Source organism: Vanacampus margaritifer, chromosome 1 (genome assembly GCF_051991255.1).
Source record: "Vanacampus margaritifer isolate UIUO_Vmar chromosome 1, RoL_Vmar_1.0, whole genome shotgun sequence".
NCBI lineage: Eukaryota > Metazoa > Chordata > Actinopteri > Syngnathiformes > Syngnathidae > Vanacampus > Vanacampus margaritifer.
Genome location: NC_135432.1, coordinates 29,807,270 through 29,829,020, shown reverse-complemented (window position 1 = coordinate 29,829,020; position 21,751 = coordinate 29,807,270). Strand labels below are relative to the sequence as shown.

The following is a 21,751-nucleotide window of genomic DNA, read 5'->3' as shown; positions in this document are numbered from 1 at the left end:
AAAATGAGTAAAAAACAGGCATATTTGGAAACTTTCTTTGCAACGGAGAAAAGGTCCAGTGATGAGACAACACAGGGGCCTATGACCAAGAAGAAAAAGGAGCACGGACTTACAGCTACAATTGATTCCGACATATGATGGGCTCTGTTGGCAGCCCTCATCATCATGTCCTCCTTAAATCAATCTATCTCTTACATGTACCAATTTGGCTAATATAGTTACATAAAAATGTGTCGTCACATTTATTGTTATATCTACAAAGTACCCCAGTTTTTGTGTTGCTTGTATCATTCATAAGCATAACCATAGTGACCTTACCATATTAAAACGTTGTTGTTATCCTTGTTATGATGTTTGTGCTGCTAGTAGAGGTACAGAAAAATACATAGTGGATTTGCGTTTGTTGTTGTAGCCTTTTATTAACCAGCCGCCGAACAGCCAAGCATCCCCCCTTCCTCAACCCACTGGGTTGCCGGTCCGTGAAAGTTTTGGACTTGTATGGACCGGTCCGTGGTGGAAAAAAGGTTGGGAACCACTGATGAGCACACACGGGGGGCTATTTTGATACCTTACCATCCAGAGCAACACAAATCATAGCTTGATACACAGATTTATGAATTTGTTCATGTTTTTTTTTAAATTTATGGCTCTGTATAAAATTTGACAACTTAAGTGACTGCGCTTGAAATGCTGTCTGGGCAGAGGGTTTATTTGCTCCAAGTAGGCATAAGTGTGTGATTTCTAGATCTTGACTAGCGAAAAGCCATTTTTTTGTATGTTAGGAGAATTTTTCTTGACAACTTCACAAAAGAGGTTCTGTTTTTGCCATGTCAGATTTATTGGTCTCTCTTTATGCAAGCAGGATTACGTAACAACTGTGGGGCTGGTTCTCACTGAACTTGGAGGCATGTCGTTAATGGGCCCAGGATGAGATGATTAAAATTTAAGGCTTAGTTTTTTTTTGTTTTTTTTTACATTGAACACTTGCTCCTCCCAAATCAAATTCCCCACTAAGGCAGACATTAAAGTTGTCACAAACTTCCAGTCATTCAAACACCACCTGAGATGGAGCAGAAACATTTAGTCTGAGTCTGGAGGTAACTACACTTACAACAAGTATTTTGTTGTTTGTAATTTATTTCCTTGTGATAATGTCATATGATAAAATTGATTTTGGGCGCCAGTCCAAGCAAGCACTAATTTAAATATAAAAGTCACACTGTAATACAAGTCGCAGGATCAGCCAAACTATAAACAACTATACAGGACAGCATTTATTTAAGCAACAATGTGTACCAAAGTGAAAACCATGAGCACAAAAGCAAATTCATCTGTTATATGTATATTTATTAGTGATGGGCGAGTACCAATACCCGGATTGGAACTCACAGCAGTCCTTTTGAAGAGATTAAATTCTTCACTGTAACATTTCTTCAGCTTCTGTTTTTGTATAGTTTACATAATGTAATTCTAAGACATACCTCATATAAGAAGACGGTGTTCATTTTTTGGAAGTTTTGGAATGTTGCTGCTCTTTTCTACCTGTTCTTGTTTTGTCCACATTTCTGAATGCCATTTTATTTTATTTTATTTTTAGCTACGTGGTCCCCTGATATTACTGCATTGTGTGCATTTCAATACTAATTAACTCTTTGACTGCCAGACGTTTTCAGAAAAGGGATGCCGTGGGTGCCAGCCGATTTAAGCATTTTGACTGCTCTTTCAAGGTCCACAGAAAATGTTGTGTTTGGACTATGGAAACACACATACTATCAAATGAAAGATTGGACTTTCATCTTTCATCAGAAAAAGAAAGTTTGTTTCTACCTTATTCCGTTAGTTAGTTAGTTTCACCCAAATGCTCTGTTTTGAAACAAAATACGGAGAAATCAAGCTTTTTGTGAAACTGTTATTTCATGCACTCTAGTGAATTTGACACCTTTTTTTCCCCATGAATGATGCCACAAACACTTAAACAGTGCTTTACTTCTGTAAAGCACTACCACCAACAATGAAAAAGTGTTTTTGATAGCAAAATACGTTTATTTACATTCAACAGTGTAACAATTTGACAAAACAATTTCGCAAACTATTTACAAATATGTGCAACTGTGGTACTATTTACAGAGTCATCGCTGCCATCTAGGGGCCAAAAATAGTCATTATACTCACTAGATCTGCTTGATACTTTCAGCACAGCTGGCCAAGGCTTTCCTCCACCCGTTTCCAAAAAAAACAAAAAAAAACTTGGTGAACGTCTTTTAACGTCTTTTAACGTCTTTGGCGCTCCTCCGTAGGATTTTACTAAACGTTATTTAACGTTTTTGGCAGTCAAAGAGTTAATAGGGTTAGCGGGAGCAATTTTTTTTATCACTGAAGATGTAACTGCATGTATACACAATGGATAAAAGGGACAAGCCAAAAGTTACAAAATCGAACAACAAATGCCAAATGAGACCTAGATGAATAATTTCAAAATTTCCTTAGGACCTTTAATCTGTACTCCATCCATCCATCCATCCTCTAAACTGCTTATAAAGGGAGAACAAAAATTCAAGATAACAATCATTTATTTGTAACTAATTTGTATACATGTTATAGGTCATATTAATGGTGGATACATTTTTAAAATGATTTGTGTTGGTCTCATGTTATTGTGTCACAAAATCCTGACATCTGAACAGGGGTTGGTAGTCTTTTATATCCAGTGTAAAGCCTTTGTAAACCATTCTATTGTATGTCTGTCACCGTCACGTAGCCACTGATTCCATAGAGACAGCCAATTTACTGTGTGCATGTGTGGCTGCGCATGCTGATGTTTGAATCTTTGTGTGCATGTGTATGTGTGTATCCAGTGTTGTTTTCTGAGGATTTGTTAGTTTACACAGCGAATAAAGACATGCAACAAGCAGTAGCCCTAACAAGTCTATATAGTTGCATTTTTTACGTAATCCTTCCCCCGCCGGCGGTAGTTGATGGTGTTTGTTTTGCTTAATTCTCTGCATGTACTGTATACAGATTTTATCAACGTTCCTACCCGCCGGTGAGACTGTCTCACATTCGCCTCCATTTGAAACATATAAAGAGGATTTAGTAAATTAACACACCCTTCTTAAATCACCATTTTTTCTGATGTAAAAAAACAGTTAATAATAGGTACCACGGTAATATAATGGGAATTATTAAGTGCACAATTAGGTTGGCCGAGTCGTTCATCTTGTCTTGCGCATTTGAACCAGAGTGATGAGTTTATGTTTTTCAAACTCCTGATGCTTTTATTGTCACTATGCTTCCACACCCAATTTAGAGAAGCATAGTCTGTTAGCAATGTTTTGTAACATTGGCATTACAAGTCCACATAAAGGTGTTGTTTTGACAGTTTGAAATTCCCATCCTTACTCTCCCCTATAGCACATATAGTAGGTGGAAGCAATGCCCTCCCAACGTACAGTGTGAGCAGTCCAGTTGTTGCCTTATTGTGTGGGCACACTTTTAATTCCATTAAATGTCGAGGTGGAATTTAAAAACTAACCTTCCTAACCTTGGGACTTCTGAATGCTATAAATTTTGGGCAAACAAACTCTGCTAAATGTCTGCTAGAAAACTGAAGGAGGATATTTACTGTTCGGCATGACAATGAGCCTAATAAGAATACAGCCAAATTTGCAGAAGAAACTGAATTTTGCAGTCAGAGCCCTGACCTTAATCCAATGGAAAATCTGCGCAGTGACCTTACAAGTGAGCTTTGCTGTGCCATGCTGTACTGTATAGTATACCCAAATTTTCCTCGCAATCCAAGCATTATTTACCTGAGCTTGTGAGACGCCGTCACCATCAGAACTATTTGGATCACTTTTGCAAGAAAGCATAAGCAGTGCATACATGTGATGGATCGCTTCGACTGGAACTCACATCAACATAATTCACTGTACACATCCCTCATTCCACGTGTTTATGACCACGCTAGTCACTATCCAGTTGTAGCTTTCGCTTGGAGTCCAGTTCTGTTTTCAAATGTGGAGACTCAAACCACTTGTTTAAAAAAATACCTCTCATGTTTAACAGATGTGGATGTGATGGATTCAGCAGAGATTTACAAATTCTCCATGGTTTCCTGTACCTTTTGATCATGTGTTTGTGTTGTTGTGTTGTATTGGTGAAAGTTTGGTTTGCGAAAGTTGTCGTGTCTACCAAGATATTTTTGTTTTCTTCTGTGGGTCTTAATTCTTGGTCTTCATCTAAACCATACAATTACAAAATACAAGTGAAAAACATTCAAAAATACAGTTTTGTTTCGTGTGACATCATTTTAATTTTTTTTTTTAGAAGATGGCCAAACCTTTGGAACACATTTCATTTGAGATCAAAAGACCAGCCGACTGACCACATGACTCACAATAATTAAATGTAGATTTTCTATATTATTTTCCCAGTGTTTATTTTTGCCATATCAACAGCATTTTAGGTTTTGCATTGTATCAACATGATTAGATTGTGTGTTCATAGTTCTCCCCAAAATATGGCTAAAATACAGATTGGTATTTTTTTGGGGGGGGGGGGGGGTTGTTAAAGCTGATATAATAACATTTAGATTTTTCAACGTTTTGCAGTTCTCACTCTTCACTGGACACTGTAATGTAATTATGTTCATTATATTTTTGAAATGGACACCACACATTCCTCATATAAAACTTGTGGATGAAGCATGAAGTGGCACATATAAGCACAAAGCCGAGATTGTCAAACCGACGGAGGTTATGAGTCCTGTTGTAGGGGTCGTTTCAACTCGCTCACACATGAACGCACACCCAAAAACTGTAATTTGTAATAGAGATGTATTTTGGAAAATAATCTAATTGCGATTTACCCACCCTCACATTTTCTGATTTAATATGTGCTTATTTCTTCAAGGTCTTCTTTCAACAAACACAAGATATTACTTAATTTTTATTACAATAGCAGTATCTGATCTATTATACATTATATTATACTAAGATAAAGTCAAATATTACATATTAAAGCCAGGTAAGTTACTATTATTACAGGTATAAACTTACTAAATATTTGACATGCAGTTTTGTAAGTGCTCACGACTACGACAAATTTCTGCCACACAAGTGTGTCGTTAACATAAGTATATACTGTACTGTAAACCAAGTATCGTGCAAACAAATTTGTGCCTTTACGACTTCAACATATCCAACTAGTTTGTTTCTACCTTATTCAGTTTTTTTTTTCAGTACAGTAATCAGCAGTGGAACATGGCTTGGTTTCATCCAAATAAACTATTTTTGAACCAAAAATGACTGAAAACAAGATTTTTGTAACAAAATATGAGAAAACAGTTGTTTTTTTTGCTAATAATTTTTGCCTTGGTGATGTTTCAAACATCCGAGCATTCCCTTTCTCCTATAAAATACCACCAACAACAGTGAAAATGTGCTTTTGATGAGAAAAAAAAAAGAATTTCACATTGGTCAACTTTAACAACTATCTGCACACTATTTCGTAAGTAGTGTATGCGTGTGTGTATAAATGGACATTACGTCAGTGCTTCTATTTTTTGTAATGCCTTGTTTTTCCCCATTGTCACAGCTCCCCACTATTATTGGTGTTCGTTGTGCAACAGGTTCTGGGGGGAAAACAAACAAACTATACGGATCATTTTAGTCAAAAGCAGGTGTCATCACCTATTCCTAAATTAGGAAAGGCTGATTTTGCACATGTAATTTTGGATCTGTAAAACACTTCAATTACAGGGAAAATGTTCATATTGCTGTTTTATCAGGGACCCACTGATACTCTTACATGCATGTGTGCGTAAATAAATCTATTTTAAGATATTTTAAAATAACATGAACATTTCACATCTCTGCTTTTTCATTAATGTATTATGTTTCATCATCTGGATCTTGCTATCTTTTTTATATTTCACTTAGTTCAGGCAAACTTTTCAGAACAGAAGACTGAGCTTGTTTGTGCACATTACGCAGGTTGGATGTTGTGTTCAGGATGTTCTGTATCTGGTAACTAGACAAGAGCGAGAGAGAGAGTGAATGATGGGGCAATAGAGCAAGATGAGTCATTTTTTCTGTTAGACACTGTTGTTTTCCACTCAGCCTGTTATTTTCCCTCATATATGGATGCCAGGTAGTGGGTAGGAAATAATGATTGTTTCTGTTGTTGTTTTTAACATTCAGTCTAATTTTATAATTCAAGGAACTGTGGTTCAATTTGAGTAAATATTTATTCTGATGAAACTGCTTGTTTCTTATGAACCAAAATTTATGGCGCAATGACGTGACCGGTTTAATGCATGTATTTGTTTAAATGCTATGGTAAAACAATCACATTGACAGGTTTTATATTGACAATGACTAAATACTTCCATACTTATTTTATACCATTTTGTAGTTTTACTTCAGGAATGAGAATTTGGTGTGTTGCTGTCAAAATAATGTTTTTAGCAAAAGTGAGGTTTGAGGTGTTACAATAAATCCTCTTTTAGAGTTTTATTTAAGTAGGGAATATTTCATATACAACGATTCTTATACTTTCACAAGTTTCACTTCATGTGGGCGCTTGAGTGGTGCATTTTTAATGTAACATGTTGCAACTAAGGATCGTCTTCAAATATTAAAATTAATGTACTTAAGATTGAGCAAAAAGTGGTTGAGTAGTCGACAATCGTTAACTTCTGCTTATGTTCACAATGGTGTACGCAGGACAAAATTGTTTTCCCACTTTTATAATGAACATTTGTGAACTGTTGAGTGGTGTTTTACTGTGGTGATTTTTTTTTTTGGTGGGACAAATTAGTTAAACAAGGAAGTAAATTTGCAGAGACTCGTTTGAATACTTCTCAGGGATACATTTTGATTGCTAAGTAGACAGTTGCCAATACATACGTGAATACTGCTCTGCTTTAAAAAAGAAAGAAAGATTGGTCAAGGCGATTACCCGAGTAATTGATTGAATAATCAAAAGATTGAATAGCGACAGCCCTAGAAGAATTGAATTGGCATACATTACACAATTACATTTGCCTAAAATTGTTGAAAACTGCACTGATTAGAAGTTGCACAAAAGTCACAGCGATTGGTTGAATAGGTGAGACAGATTTGTCAAATTTCAGAGAAAATCCTGCATGGATAGAATGATAGTATGAACGACATACAGTAGTAGTATTGTTATGATGCTACAATTTTGATTTCAATATCGTACCTGTTTAAGTACCTCGATACTGAAACATTACTATTGCAAAATGACAAAATATGGAACTTCTTTTGTTTAAATACAAAATAATACTAGGCAATGGGAGATATTAAATAATATTACTATAGATATTCTCTCTCAAAATTAAAAATGGATGCATTACAGCTGTTAAATAGAAATAAAACTAGTCTCGCAGCTGCTTAGATTTGTAGCCTTGTTTAGCAGAAAGAAGAGAGATATTTGTCACTAAATGTAGACGTGTAAAAAAACAGCCCACATTTCTCTAATTTCCACAGAGTTCATAATAGCCTCCGTAGAAAAGTAAAGTAAAAACTTTGTGTGGTAGAGCACAGGTGTGTTAGTCATTTGTGTAAAATCTACCTGTACAGTATTTATATCTACTTTTGTGATGATCAGGTTCATAGTCCTGTCAGACCAAGTTAAAATCATTCCCTTGTGGGTCACGACACCAACTTCTTTAAGATATTGCTTATAAAATATATAGCTTCATTAAGATGTTCCATGGGTGGTGGCTTAAAGACACGAGCTGCTCTACAGTTAAAAGTTATATTTCCGCTTATTACCAAGCACATAAATTGGTTATTATGCAGTTAGCATCAATATGTATTTTTTAAAACCATTAATATATTGTGTCCTTCAGTTTAGATTGACTGTGAGAGTAAGTTTGCCAATAAATGGAGAACTGAAATAATAAATATGAGGCTCTTCTCTGAATTGCATGGTGTTGAATTTCTCTTGTTCATATGCAGTGTGTAAAAGGTTAATATGGACTGAAGCCTAATAACATATTTTCATTTGTCATGGCTCAGCATGATCTGCAGCTGTCTACTTGAATAAATCTTTATTATGAATAGCCATCATACATGCTATCCCTATTTCCTCTTACTCACTCCAACAGGGAGGCTCCTCCTGTTGCATATCAAGACAAGTGTGACACACTTGTGGAGATATGGCAGATGAATGTTGCACCTCTGTGATGTTTGCCATCCAGTGCCTTATTCAAGATCACCTCAGCAGTGGTCAATAAGCAAATGGCTCCAGTGGTGCTTCTGTAACATTGACAACTATAAGCCTATGACAGAAAAGTGAGACTGTGCAGGTGGCAGAACTAAGTAGCAACCCAATTCACAGATAAGCCGAACACCTGGTGCCGACTAAAATGTTAGGTATGTATAGTAAGGCATTGACATGACCAAAAAGCATCCGTTTTTTATTCCCAATGCCATACATCACATAGAGCAACAACAACAAAACAGCAATATTACCTTATCTGTAATTGTTACTTTTGTAATATTCTACTCTCTCATAGTGTCATTCTTCTGCTGGCCTGCACCTCTCCAGTTTCAAAGCCATGTAAGGCTGTACTCTTTCACAGAATAGAGTTATGTTACTTTTCAACGGTGTCTAGTGTAAAAATGGAGGTTTTGGGTAACAGTGCCATAACATTTCCATCTTAATGTCGTTTGTGTAAAAAAACACCTTGTGTATTTGGGTTGGTGGGCGGTAGAAACGTGTAGAGTTACACTTGCATGCTTAGCAGTCTAGACATTCAGTAGTCATCTGCACAGTGCTACTTGTGGAGGGATTTTTTTTTAATCCATGTATTAGGTTTTAGGATTGATTTACTACCTGCACAATAACATTGATAACAGATTTTAAGTTTGTAAATAACCAAAAACGAGCATCTGAAGAGGAAAAATACACAGTTTGGTTAAAAATAAATTATTTTTAACCAAAGCCTTTTTCTCTACTTTATTGTGCCATATTATTGTGGTATATTGTGTATGCAGGGTTAGTAATTTCCTATAGCTGTGACTCATTTTTTGAGCATGTTTGCCATTTATCATTTAGTCCTTGTCAGTCACACGAACATGTGGGAATAATGCACAAAGGAATTCATTTGTTTCCCTTTAAAAGACATCCTTTAAGGCAGAGTTGCATGCCGGGAGGATTTATCCCTGTATTAGGCTTGTTCTTAAAACATGGCCTCTCAACGCTCTGCACTTACTCGTGCCTGGACTTGGGCCCGTCCTCATCAGCACTTGAGATTCTCGTTCACATCGACGACCAAGTCCCGAATAAACTCGAATCGCGTTCTTATTGTACTTTTGCCCAAAAAAAACACTTCATAGTACAACATATGAAAAATCCAATCTGATCACAATATTTAATGATAAATGTGAGTGAGTGCACATAAAACAGCGCAACAACATCATCATACGTTTGCAAAGTCTGTCATACTGTATATTCACTCATTTCATTCAAACATATTGAGTTGTTGCAGCAAAATACCAACTTCATGGAAAGGTTTTTCAAATAGCTTACTTTATGCTCCAGGATCCTGTGCCGTCACTTTGATGTTGTTTTGTCTTTGGACCATTTTAAATCTATCCACGTCTTGAGTACTGACTCCTTGTAGCTTCGTTCTTGCTGGCTAATGCTAATGCTAAGCAAGTTTGTTTCTAAGGTCCGCCAGCCAGCGTCTACGTTTGCAAACTCCCTTTCGTCTGTTGCACACTTTGATGGTGTAAAACCGTAATAATAGTCTTCATGTTAAATACTGGATGTTTTAGCCTGCATGCTACTTGGAGGAGTCATGTTGATAACATAGATATCACCTTGTCTTGTTGCTGACGCCCATGTAGCATCTTGCGTGTGTTTGGCTCCAATAAATTCATAAGAAGTTTCTTTAGCAATTTTGACGCATATTGTTTTGTTACTAACATCAGACATGTGTGATAGACCATCACGGGACTCCCTGTTCAATATGGCAGCCACTCAGAGTAAAGAGTGGATCACTCGCCGTCAAAGGGGCCAATCACGTTCATGTGCACTTCAGTGACCGGTCGGAAAACACATTTTCTGACAACATAACAGATGGTAGTTCAATGTGGCTCGCTTTATGAGCACCTCTCGTTTTACTTCCGTTACTGTCAAACTGTAATGTAACTGTAAAATGCACCCGTGCTAAACCGTACCGTATAAAAAAAAAAAACACAGGTTACTGTGATGTCACACCATTTGATCAGAGTCAGCAAATTATAATTGGAGTGAATGACCAAATCACCACCCATTCGTGCACAGCTCTAGCGCTTACACATGCATATTTGCATATTGACTCATGTCAATGTAAACTGCAGTGCATAATGATGTAGTCAATGATGGCACTGGTTAGAATGTGGATACATTTTCATTTTAACTTAAGGTGCCCAAGGATCTTTAAAAAAATAAAACTAGTTTTAATTCAACAAGAATATATATATATTATAATAATAACAACAACATGTTAGTGCACAGAGTTGGAGCAATAGGCTGTGTTCATTGGGTTCTATGTAAAAGTCAAGGATGGATAAATTTTGTGTGATTTCTGTGTAAAAGAGGCTTACATTATGGTTGACTCATAATTCATTTTTGTTCTATTATCTAGGTGTTTTTACAACCACACTCCTTGCATTATGTTGTGTATTCCCCGAGCCTTCCCAAACTATTAAACTCTACTCTTTCTCTTATCAGTTGTTGTTTTGTGCTGGACATATGTTGTTTGTTCTCGGCCTGCTAACCCTGTTTATCCGGTTAATAATTTACCCACATGCTTCACCTTGTTGGCCCTTTGGCCCCATTCCACGTCAACACAAAATAGCAACAGAGCAGTTTTCCTTTTGCGATAGCATTTTTTACTAGCTTAAGGTTTAAAAAAAAAAGAGAGAGAGAGAGAGAGAGAGAGAGAGAGAGAGAGAGAGAGAGAGAGAGAGAGAGAGAGAGAGAGAGAGAGAGAGAGAGAGAGAGAGAGAGAGAGAGAGAGAGAGAGAGAGAGAGAGAGAGAGAGAGAGAGAGAGAGAGAGAGAGAGAGAGAGAGAGAGAGAGAGAGAGAGAGAGAGAGAGAGAGAGAGAGAGAGAGAGAAAAACATTTACAGTTATACAGGTGTGTATAATTATAAATCCAGTACATAATGCAGTAATTTTTCCATCCATCCATCCATTTTCTTAACCGCTTATTCCCCATGTTATTTTTTGTATTTGTACAGCGAATATTCAAGGTTTCCAAATTATGTAGGCATTTGAGCCATTTTAATTTGGTGATATTTGATTCTTAGTCTTATTGCATTGACTGCCTAGAAAATGTTTTTTTCATTTTCCCCCCCTCATGATGTAAAGATTATTCATTCTATAAGAAACATGTAACGATGTATAGATTATTTAAGAAACAATCAGAGTTAATGCTTTAATGGCAAAGTTCTGCTCTATAAATTAAGATTATATGCGTCAAAGCATCTGAAGGAAATCACTTGGGCTGTTGCTGTTCTTACATAGTCTTAGTTAGGAAGGTCAGAGGTGTGATATGTGATCTCACCCTGGTGTGCTGAATGAGAGATCTTGAGCTATGTTCACAGTTCACACAACAGCTCATTTCCAATTATTTATTTATTTTTTTTGCCTATATGTGACATGCATCTGATTTTTTTGTGTGCAGTGCAAACAGTACAGTATAATTTTTTTTTTCTTTCTTATCGGACCTGGACCTCTGTTTTATATGGATAACAAGCAGATATACATGCAATTTGTGTATTATGAATGCTCATCCTTACACATTCGACATGTCATCAAAAACCCAGGCTGAGAGTACTTGGAAGGGTGACTACTGACTTTGAATAACAGTGTTGACACACACAGTTCCTTCTTGACGTGCAGCAATAATGTGACATCATCTTTAGTAGATTTCTCCATGAAATGAGATCAAGGAGCGTCTGCTCATATCACCAAAATATTTCTACCTCCTCAGGCCTTGCGCCTCTGTCATTCTAAAATGAGCTCTACAGACAGGACCATATTTACCTTTGTAAACACTGTGAGTGAGATGTCGTTTTTTGTGTGTGTTAAGCCAGGTTCACACGGCAAGATTTTCAAATTGTCGGCAAACTTCCAAACTCGTAGAGTTCACGCAACGAGAAAAAAAAATCACAGGTATAACAGTATTTAATATAAAGTGTGTGGTGTGGAGCCACACAGCAAAATTAACACATCACATACAAACTAATTTATTCATGAAAATTTCCAAGTTAGATGGAAAACCTCACAAAACCTATCAAGATTAAACGTGACTTCAGAGTCAAGAAACATGGCGGACAAGTAGCGATACTTTGTGGTTTATTTTAGTTTATTTTAAAAAGAAAAGGCGTTTAAATGATGCTGCAGGGTGGATTTTGCACCATGACTGTTTTGGTTTGGATTCCCCACCTTGCTTTCTGATTGGCTGCACGTCACTGTCAAGTCACTGTTAACCAGCTGCATGCTCGTTTTGTCCTTGGGGCACAACACAGACAGTGAGAAGTCGGCCAAAACAATCCATCATGTTGAATATCCCCGATTTTAAAATTGGAGCTGCCCAAACGTTCTTCCGAGCAGCATAGATCAGTCTGAACACACCACACACGGCAGGATTATTTGTTAAGATTATCTTTTGGATATGAGACCGTCTTTTCGATTGTCGGGAGGGGAGATTCTGGGCTAAATTCTCTTGCCGTGTCAACCGGGCTTTACTCGTCGTCGTGCTTTATGTGCGTGTGCCACATCACAGACGCGTTCCGTTCACATTAAGACGTCACTTTTGTTTTTGTAATGTGAACGGGTATATAAAAAGATCGGATTCAACACAAAATACTAATCCGTGAATGTAATTTGAACGTAGCTTTACCATGGTTTGCGATGGTCCCATTTAGGTTTTGGTCTTACCAATGCATCAATTATTACCTGCAATCAAAATTTCTAACAAAATTCCTTTCTTTTTTAAATTGTCCAGGAATTGTTTTCATTTAAAGGTTTCAAGAAATTAGATCTGTTTAAAAGCTTCTATCAGTTATCAGTCGCAATTTGTACATCTTAATAGGAGCCACTTCATTATAAGACCTAATTGGAAGTTTAGTATTAGGAGTATTAGACTGCTTGTTCAATTATGGCTGAAACCTTAAAGTGATCAATTAATTACTGTTTTAAAAATGTTTTGAAGGGAATCCCTGTATGTTCTCATTTCACTCACTCTCGCTCACTTTCCAATGCCAGTGTTATGATGAGCAGAATGTAGTGGTCCCAATTAATGTAGCCCTTGGCTGACTCCATGTCGGTCCTGATGTCATGTTAAACAGCAAACTATTTGGGAATGATTCAACATCGCCTCGACTGGTTGTAGCCGAGAAGAAGTCGAAAGCTTGAGATCCTTGACAACATTATGTAATCCACATCAGTTTTATTTAATTGACTGAGTTCTTAATAGTTAGTTAATTAATTGATTGAGAATTACGATCATTTGTAATGTGGATTAAAATGCAATAACATGGTATGTTTCACAAGGGTCAGTTTAAGACTGGATATGTTCTGTTAATACTGTAGTTACTTGAGTAATTGATTGTTATGCCAATTTTTAATGTGGATTAAAATGCAGTAATAGCAGGTGCTGGTATGATTTCGCAGGTGACAGAGTTTTAAGACTTGGCAAGTTGGCATGATCCGTACTCTCTTGAGAGGTCTTGTTTCTTCTCTGCTGCTTTCTTGCTATTTACATATTTTCCTTATTCCCATGCTCTTTTTATTTTTTAGCTCATCTCCTCTGTCCAGTCTTTTTCTTTTTGTGTTTTATCCTAACCTTCATTCTTTCTTTTCCCTCCTAAGTAAAATTTATTTACAAACCTCTTTTTGCCTCACTCTCTCGCTCCCTCTCCCCTAACCCTTAACTCTCACAACTCCCCCTGTTGCCTGTTAGTTTTCATCCTCTACTTGGAAAACAAGGTCCAAAGTTCAAAACTTGTTTTGGATTGCCAAGGAGAGGGGTGGGGAGCGCAGGAGGCCCGGCCTGGGACAGAGCACATTTAAATACCATGGCAAATGAATGGAACTTTAAATTAATTAAGACATAATCTGTTGTCAGTCAAATAATAATCACTTGCAGATCAATCAATTACATGGCAGTAATGATCAAATTCACAAAATTATTTATGCTTCATCAGTCGTCCAACAGGCGTCCTTAGGAATGGGTGTTGCAAATTGATGAACAAAGCCTTACAGTCATGGTTAAAAACATTGGCACCGCTGTGCTTCTCTCAGATAATGCACCACTTCTCCCAGAAAACTGCAGCAATTACAAATGCTTTGGTATTCACGTTCATTTCTTTTGTTTGCATTGGAACAACAAAAACAAAAAATCTGAATCTGATTATTCCACACAGAACTCCAAAAATAGACCTTTTAAGAAATAATTGTATTGCAAATAGGCCTGTCACGATAACCATTTTTTCAGGATGATATATTCTCCTAAAAACTATAACGATAACTGATATTATCATGTTTACCCCCACACTGATATAGTGATGATGTTAGAGCAAAAATAAAGCACATCCTTTCTAAGAGCAAACATCTTTCGATTCTCAAGAATATTGAACATTTGTATTGAAAATGAAATGTAGACTAATACATTATCTTAGATATACAATATAAATAAAATGACTGTTAAATGTGTTTAAAAAAATTGCACTTCAACAAACGTTAATGCAACACATACAACCACATACTATCTCTAGTGGTCGAGCCAAACAAGAGATCTTTTACTGTATCTCCTTCACAATGTTCTCTTTCACATGGTTGTGCATGGCTGAATTGGTGTTTAGGTAATCCTAATTTCTTATTAAATTTGTACTGCCTAATAATAACTGTTGCCATTCATCCAACAGAAAAAGTCTGTTTTCAATCTAACAAACCGAGATTTCACGCTAAGTATATATATATTTTTTACTAAATTGAGACAGATTATTTTGGTATTAAATAGGGTTTATGAATATATAAGAATTAAAAATGAATAATTTATCATTTAACTTGTATATATATTTATGTTTGGTAGTTCCCCATGAAATGTTTCTAAGGTCTGATGTAATGACCATCACACCTCACCTGATTTCTGGGTTTGGTCATGTGACTTTCTCGATCTGTGATGTCATTTTCAGTTGGCATTAAGTAGCAAAATGGCCACTCCCTAGGATGGATAAAAATGGCCGTATTTTGCTGCTTAATTTATATTCCACAAAGCTCTCAAAACAGCCTCAAGCAGTTGGCAGAACAAGAGTGGGGCAAAATTCCAGAGAGGTATAAGAAACTTGTTGAAGGTCACAGGAAGCAATTTATTTCAGTTACTTTTCCAATTGGTGTGCTGCCAAATATGACGTTGTGGGTGTTCAGTCCATTGTTGGAGTTCTGTTTGTAATGATCCGATTTGGCTTTCTTTTTTGGGGGGCCATGACGGTATGTCAATTATGTGATTTTATTTTTTGTGTTATCTTGAAGCAAAGTGCAACAGATAGTTTCATATATTTTGCTGCCTAAAAGGCTGCTATACAAATCAAAAGAGAAGCTAAAAATGCTGGTAGGGGTTTTTGAAGTACATTGCAATAAATGCAGCTTCTTAGAAGCCTCAAGACAGTTTATGGACTTACATTAACTGACTGTTTGGTTTGCAAGTGGTGGGATTCTGAGGGTGTGTGTATGAAGCACTGGTATAGCTGGATTTGAGTTTTTTTTGTGGCAGGCTGTTAGTGAGGCCCTCCTTAAGGCAGTTGGCGGTAAAAGAAGGCAATGTTTCCCGTTGTGCTGCCTATAGGGCCCTACCTTCCTTTATGATTCTATTTCCCATCTTGCCCTCTCATAGTGAACTTTATACAGTCATGGACCTCAAGAGTGACAACAAATCGAGTGATGATGATTGTGAGGGTTACTTATTCTATAGGTCCTGATTTAAAATGTTTTTGTGTTTTTTACCGTGCTGAACCAAGGAACCTGACATCCTAGTTAAGTACAAAATAAAAGATCAATCAAGTTACAGAGGCATGTTTTGTGTGACTTTTCTGCATTAAGCACTAACATATGCCCCTGGCTTTTGTTTACTGTGAGACCGCTTCAATTAAACGATAAAAACAGAACGAGCAACTTACTGACAGCTCGTCATCGCCCGCTTGAAGAGTCAACAGTGAGGACGACCGCTTGGGCGGCTGAAGTCACGCATGCACAGGGTAACAACAGTGGGGTGTGGAAATGAGCTGTCATGGCTTCCAAAATTCACAAAAATTTCTAATTTTTTACAAGGCCATTTCATTGCGTATTTGACAAAGCAATCATTGAATCATGTTAACTGTACTAAAAATGCCTTTAGGGTGATTTTGTCTCAGTCGCTTACACTTAAAATGATTTCACTTTGATGATCTCTTGTATTCCTTTTACAATGGGACATTTGTTTTGATCTTTATGTTCCTCTTTATAGGGGTGGAGGGGTAGGTATATTGTGCCAGGATAATTAAAGATCAATCGACTAATGACAATGACTCAATACTTTCTTCTCACGTAATAAGTGCAGATCAATGTGCACCTCAAGCGTTCTATAAAATCTCCAAAATCTGTTCATCCAAAAATGTGCAGATTTTTCATGACTGTATTCTCTATCCTGCTGGGAGTTTCTATTTTGGATTACTTTGTATTGCACTTACAAGGATTTATTATCTTGTTGAATTCTGAAGCCTGTGCACTGTAAAATCCCTAAAGACAGCAGCCAACATTGAGCTCAGGCATTCCTGGTTGCTGATACATTTGAAATCTCTTTCTGTCTACCTACCTACCTCGCGACCATTTCATCTTAATATCTACCAACTTCTACTGCACTCAATTCAATAAATTTTTAAACAGTCAATGTTAAAAAGTCAAAGTGCCCCTTATGCATACACACCCCGACATGTTTGAGCGTCAAATATGTATCCGCTTAAAGCCTTTGGGAGCTGGAATACATCCCATTGGGTCGTTGCGGGGCTCTCCACGCTAAGGCTAGCTACCTCACAAGCTAACCGTGACTCCTCTCTGTCTGGGCGGGCGGCGGGTTCTCTCACCTCCTCGCTTGGTGTGCTGTCGGTGTTTGGGTCCACATAACAGAGACATTTTAGGGAAAGTTAACTGTTTATTAAACACTGTTGCACATTATTCAACCCGTGGCTCTCACTACATGGAAGACATTGAGCACATATTTCCTGATGGTTATAATAAACCTCACAATGCTTTGCATTTCAATATATTAGGGTAGCCTGAATAAAACAAAATGTGTAACACGTGGGAATCCAAATTAAAAAAATGAGCTGTTATGTAAATTCTGGCATCCAGGGTTGACACATTTGTGGGGTGTACTGCACATTGCAGAGGTAGATATGAGCCTAGTACAGTAATCTTAACTAACCAGCTATTCTACCGGACAATCACTGATGCAAACCAAAGTGCACAGTTCTTATTATAATGGAGGAGTGACACATGCGTCACTGGGTGCTGCTTTAGACACGCCCCAACAATCAATAAAACTTAAACAATAAAATGTCCACAACTAAATGTAGCACATTGTTCAGTCTTTTTCAGAAATATATTTCTGAATTATTTTTACAGGCTGTTTTTGTGCCATCATATTACCATTTCTTATGCAACCTCAACTTGGAGATACAGCCATGTTAATCGTCAGCAAACTTGATGCAGGTAGCATGTGCTAGTTCAAGGACTTTGTGTAAAGTGTGCTCAGGTCATCACTTTTTGGATCATCTCTCTCACCTGCTGACTATACTACTGTTGTGTTGAAACTTATTACCTAAATTGTGGTTAATGTGCAAATGTGTGACATGGAGGTGGTAAGAACAGTTATGACATAGAAATTCCAGACAATCCAGTTTTGACTTTCTGCACGGATTGAAACAGATTTGCCTTTGTCGGATGAGTTACTACTTTACCAGGCACTCATTGTTTTGAATACAAGTAAAAAGACAAACAAAGAACAACGACAACAACAAAAAGATCAGAAATAGAATTTGGCGTTCTGTCACTTTTTTTGTTTCAAAAGTTGGAGCTTGAGCAGCCATTGTGTGTAATTTCACACAAGACCTCCGCCAACCTTGTGAGCATCTCTCTCAAGGATTATGGTTTTGATTAGACTTTTTGGACATACTTGCACACATCACTTGCTGTATTCATTCCAGCAATACCTATGAGATGTCGTAATGTCACCTACAAACATCTTGTTCCCACTTCATTACATGTCTGACATGTTTCTTTTGCTACGGTCAGACAAATAGAGTGTTTCTGGCTATGCGTTTCTTTCCATATATCATCAATGCAGTTGGTGCCGGTCAGGACGGATGAAGCATCTTAAGTGAAAATTTTGCTTCTTTGCCCATTTTGCGGGGTTTGTAACTGTGAACTTTTCATGGTGTCACATCATTGTCAGCCAAGGATGTATTGAACTACGTCACGCTCAGCAGCAGCTTAAGATCAACAAACACATACAGCGTGCTGAAATAAAAGCAATGTGGTACAATACAATATCATTGTGGTCTGTGGGACTGAGGGGGTATACAACACAACCAGTTTGCAATTCTTGCCAGGAAAAAAGCCAAAAAGGAGCTTAGAGAATGGGGAGGGAGGAAGTTAGCATATCTGGTGAGCGTGTTGACATGTTTTTACAGCTTTTAAACTGTTAACAAAGATTGTATATACCATCCAAAGTAATACAATCTAGTGATGTTATTTATTTATTTTCTGTCGGAGGGGGAGGAGTCCCTTCTCTTACCCCTGTGTAGCTCCTTCACGAAACACAACCATGTGAAACGCGGCAAGACACTGTATTTTTGTTTTCGGTCTGAATGTAGCCTCAAAAGTGTGCGTAATTGCAGTCTAATTTACAGTGGTTACCACAGATTATTATGAACAAAATGCACTGATATAATACGCACCCCGAAAATTGGCCTTCAAAAGTTGATTGTGTTCAAACAAGTATTTTTTTGGTGTAAAAATACGTTCTCTTATATCTTGCTGTCAACACATGAGCCTTCGTCGATGCTGTCACCACTTCCTGGTGTGACCTGGTCTCGTGTGATTAAACGATTTCTCACAAAACCAAAGAACAACAGAATGTTCCGGATATGTGCTGATCTCAACTGAGTGTGACCGAGGTAGGAGTGTTTTGAAATGGCGATTACAAGATAATGAGTGGAGAGAAAAAAACACCACTGACTGAACAGTACACAGTGCAAGACAAAAGCTGTTTTGAACAGGTGGCTCTTAAATTGCCACATAATTGATCAATAAGATTTCATCAAACACACATTCTTGATATAAATACCAGTTACAATATTTTGTGAGTGTAGTGTACAAAATGATCCATAGCGTGCACATTTGGTTCGGTTTGCTTGGCATTTAAACAGGCACGTTTGTTTTCAGACCAAAATTGCCAGTGTGACAGGTATGAAGTCACAACCGGATTAAACTGTTTATCGCTCACCAAGTTCCAGATGATACTGGTGACACACACACAAAAAAAAAAAAAATCTATCAGCACAATCACACTAGAGTTTGTTTTTAGTGTGAACACAGCCCAAACCTCTCACTAACTCACTAACCAATGCATGTCTAACACTGTCCATAATTACTCCTAAAATGATTGGTTTGTCGGAAAAAAACTAGAATGTAACATAATAAACAGTGACTCAAAACAACAATAATAATGACCCAAACTTGCTAACAGTTTCAGCTATCAACACATTATTAGCCTTCGTCGTTGCTGTCACCACTTCCTGGTGTGACCTTCGGTCGCGTGATCATACGATTTTTCACAAAACCAAACAACAACATAATGTCCCGGATATGTGCTGATCTTAACCAAGTGTGTCCGAGGCAGGAGTGTTGTTAAATGGCGATTACAAGGTACAAGATAATGAAATCACACTACTGACTGAACAGCAAGACCAAAGCCATTTTGAACAGATGGCTCTTAGGTTGCAAGACTGTGTCCAAACCGAGAAAAGGGGGTCCCTTCATGCTAGAGCTCAAAGGCAGTTCATGGACTGCATGTGCTTTACAAACTGGAACATCAGATTTATGATCGTCGGAGCACAAGAAAAATGCAAGACAGTAACTTGACTGGCCGAGAGGTGCACAGGCGAGGTTTGAGTAAAATGGAACAGAAAAGCAGCTGTATGCTGCCCCCAATCCAATGAACGACCAGGTAGATTAAAGTAATACAGGGCAGTCGATTTTTTTATCCACAAGTTCACTTCTTCCACCACCTCACCAGTTGCTCCTTTGTCCTGGTTAGATATGCATCAGTGGGTGCTCTGATGCATGTCAGCTACATCATGCAGTCATGTGACCCACTGTGCACGCAAATTCATAGCGTGAATCCCCCTCCTCTCCTTGTCCTCATTTGCTTGTCTTCTCCTCACATGACTCCTCCCTCTCTCACAAACACAAATTATTCATGATGTTGTCGACGGTGTGCCAAGATAGTCTTATCTGACCCCAACTGTACCAATGTCTTTTGCGGATCTGTCAATTGGGCGTAATCCTCTTTTTAAACCTTAGACTATGTTTTTTTGTTTTTTGCTTTCATCCAAGGAAAGTCACACTTAAAGACTCTCAAAGCAAAGGCTGTGTCAAATTGGTTGCCTGATACTTTGTTAAAAAGTTCATCTTTTGTCTTCAAATCTATATAGTCCTTTGGTTTTTCTTATTTAAGACAAAAAAGGTTTTTCGTTTTACCTTGACTATTTCCGGCATCAACAGCTTCTGAGAAAGGCGGCAGTAGATGCCAAAACTCGTCAAAGTAAAACAAAAAACCAAATGCTTATGCCTGATACTTTGTGTCTACTTGAAAGCTCAACTTAGTAAATAGGATTTATCCAAATGCATACACAGGTTTAATATTAATATCAGTTTATATTGCGTGTGTAAGTTCCCAGTGCTGCGAAACACCCTGAATGCACCATGTTACTTGCGCAGCAAGCGTGTGACTTGTAATTCTGCACTCTGCAAGTGTATTTTAAACTGTTTAATGTCATCTCAGTTGGTGTTAACTGTCAAACTAAACACATAACACAAATAATTACACATTATATTTAAAGTCAATGTAAAATTCCATTGACATGCTAACGTTAAATTGGCATCGACTTCTGGGAGTGGTAATCCTTCAAACAAGTAATAGTCATACTCAAACGATAAGGGAAGACATACATCGGAAACATAACAATACTTGAATGCACATATTTGAACATGAGCAGCTGTTTATTTATTTATTATTGCTATTAGTTTAGTATATTCTTTTTTTCTTTTTTTTTTACTTTGTTACAAATTTATTGTCTGGTTGTCCAAGTTATATCTAAAGTTCAAGTTTCAAAGACTCAAGGAATTTTTATTGTCCTGCCAACTCGCATTTCCACCTGATATGGCACGAAATACGATATGCAACGTTTAGCCCACTACGTAAGTCCCAAACTTGCGAAAATAAAAATAGAATAACAAAATAAGATCAGATGAAAATGATAGAAAGATCAGGTAGATGCTTATTCACGGTTTGAATGTGTGCAAATATGCAAAGCAGTTAATGTGTGGATACATCAGAATTGAATTTCACATATCGGTAATTACAAAATCATTTAGTACTTGACTAAAAGAATAGTGTTCAAGA

The 21,751-nt window shown here is 37.3% G+C and overlaps 1 protein-coding gene across 6 annotated transcripts in view; it reads left to right on the top strand.

Annotated features, from left to right (window-relative positions):
- LOC144035973 (vitamin D3 receptor A) overlaps nucleotides 1-21,751 on the top strand; it is a 67,509-nt gene that overhangs the window by 21,664 nt on the left and 24,094 nt on the right. The gene's annotated exons all lie outside the window — the stretch shown is intronic.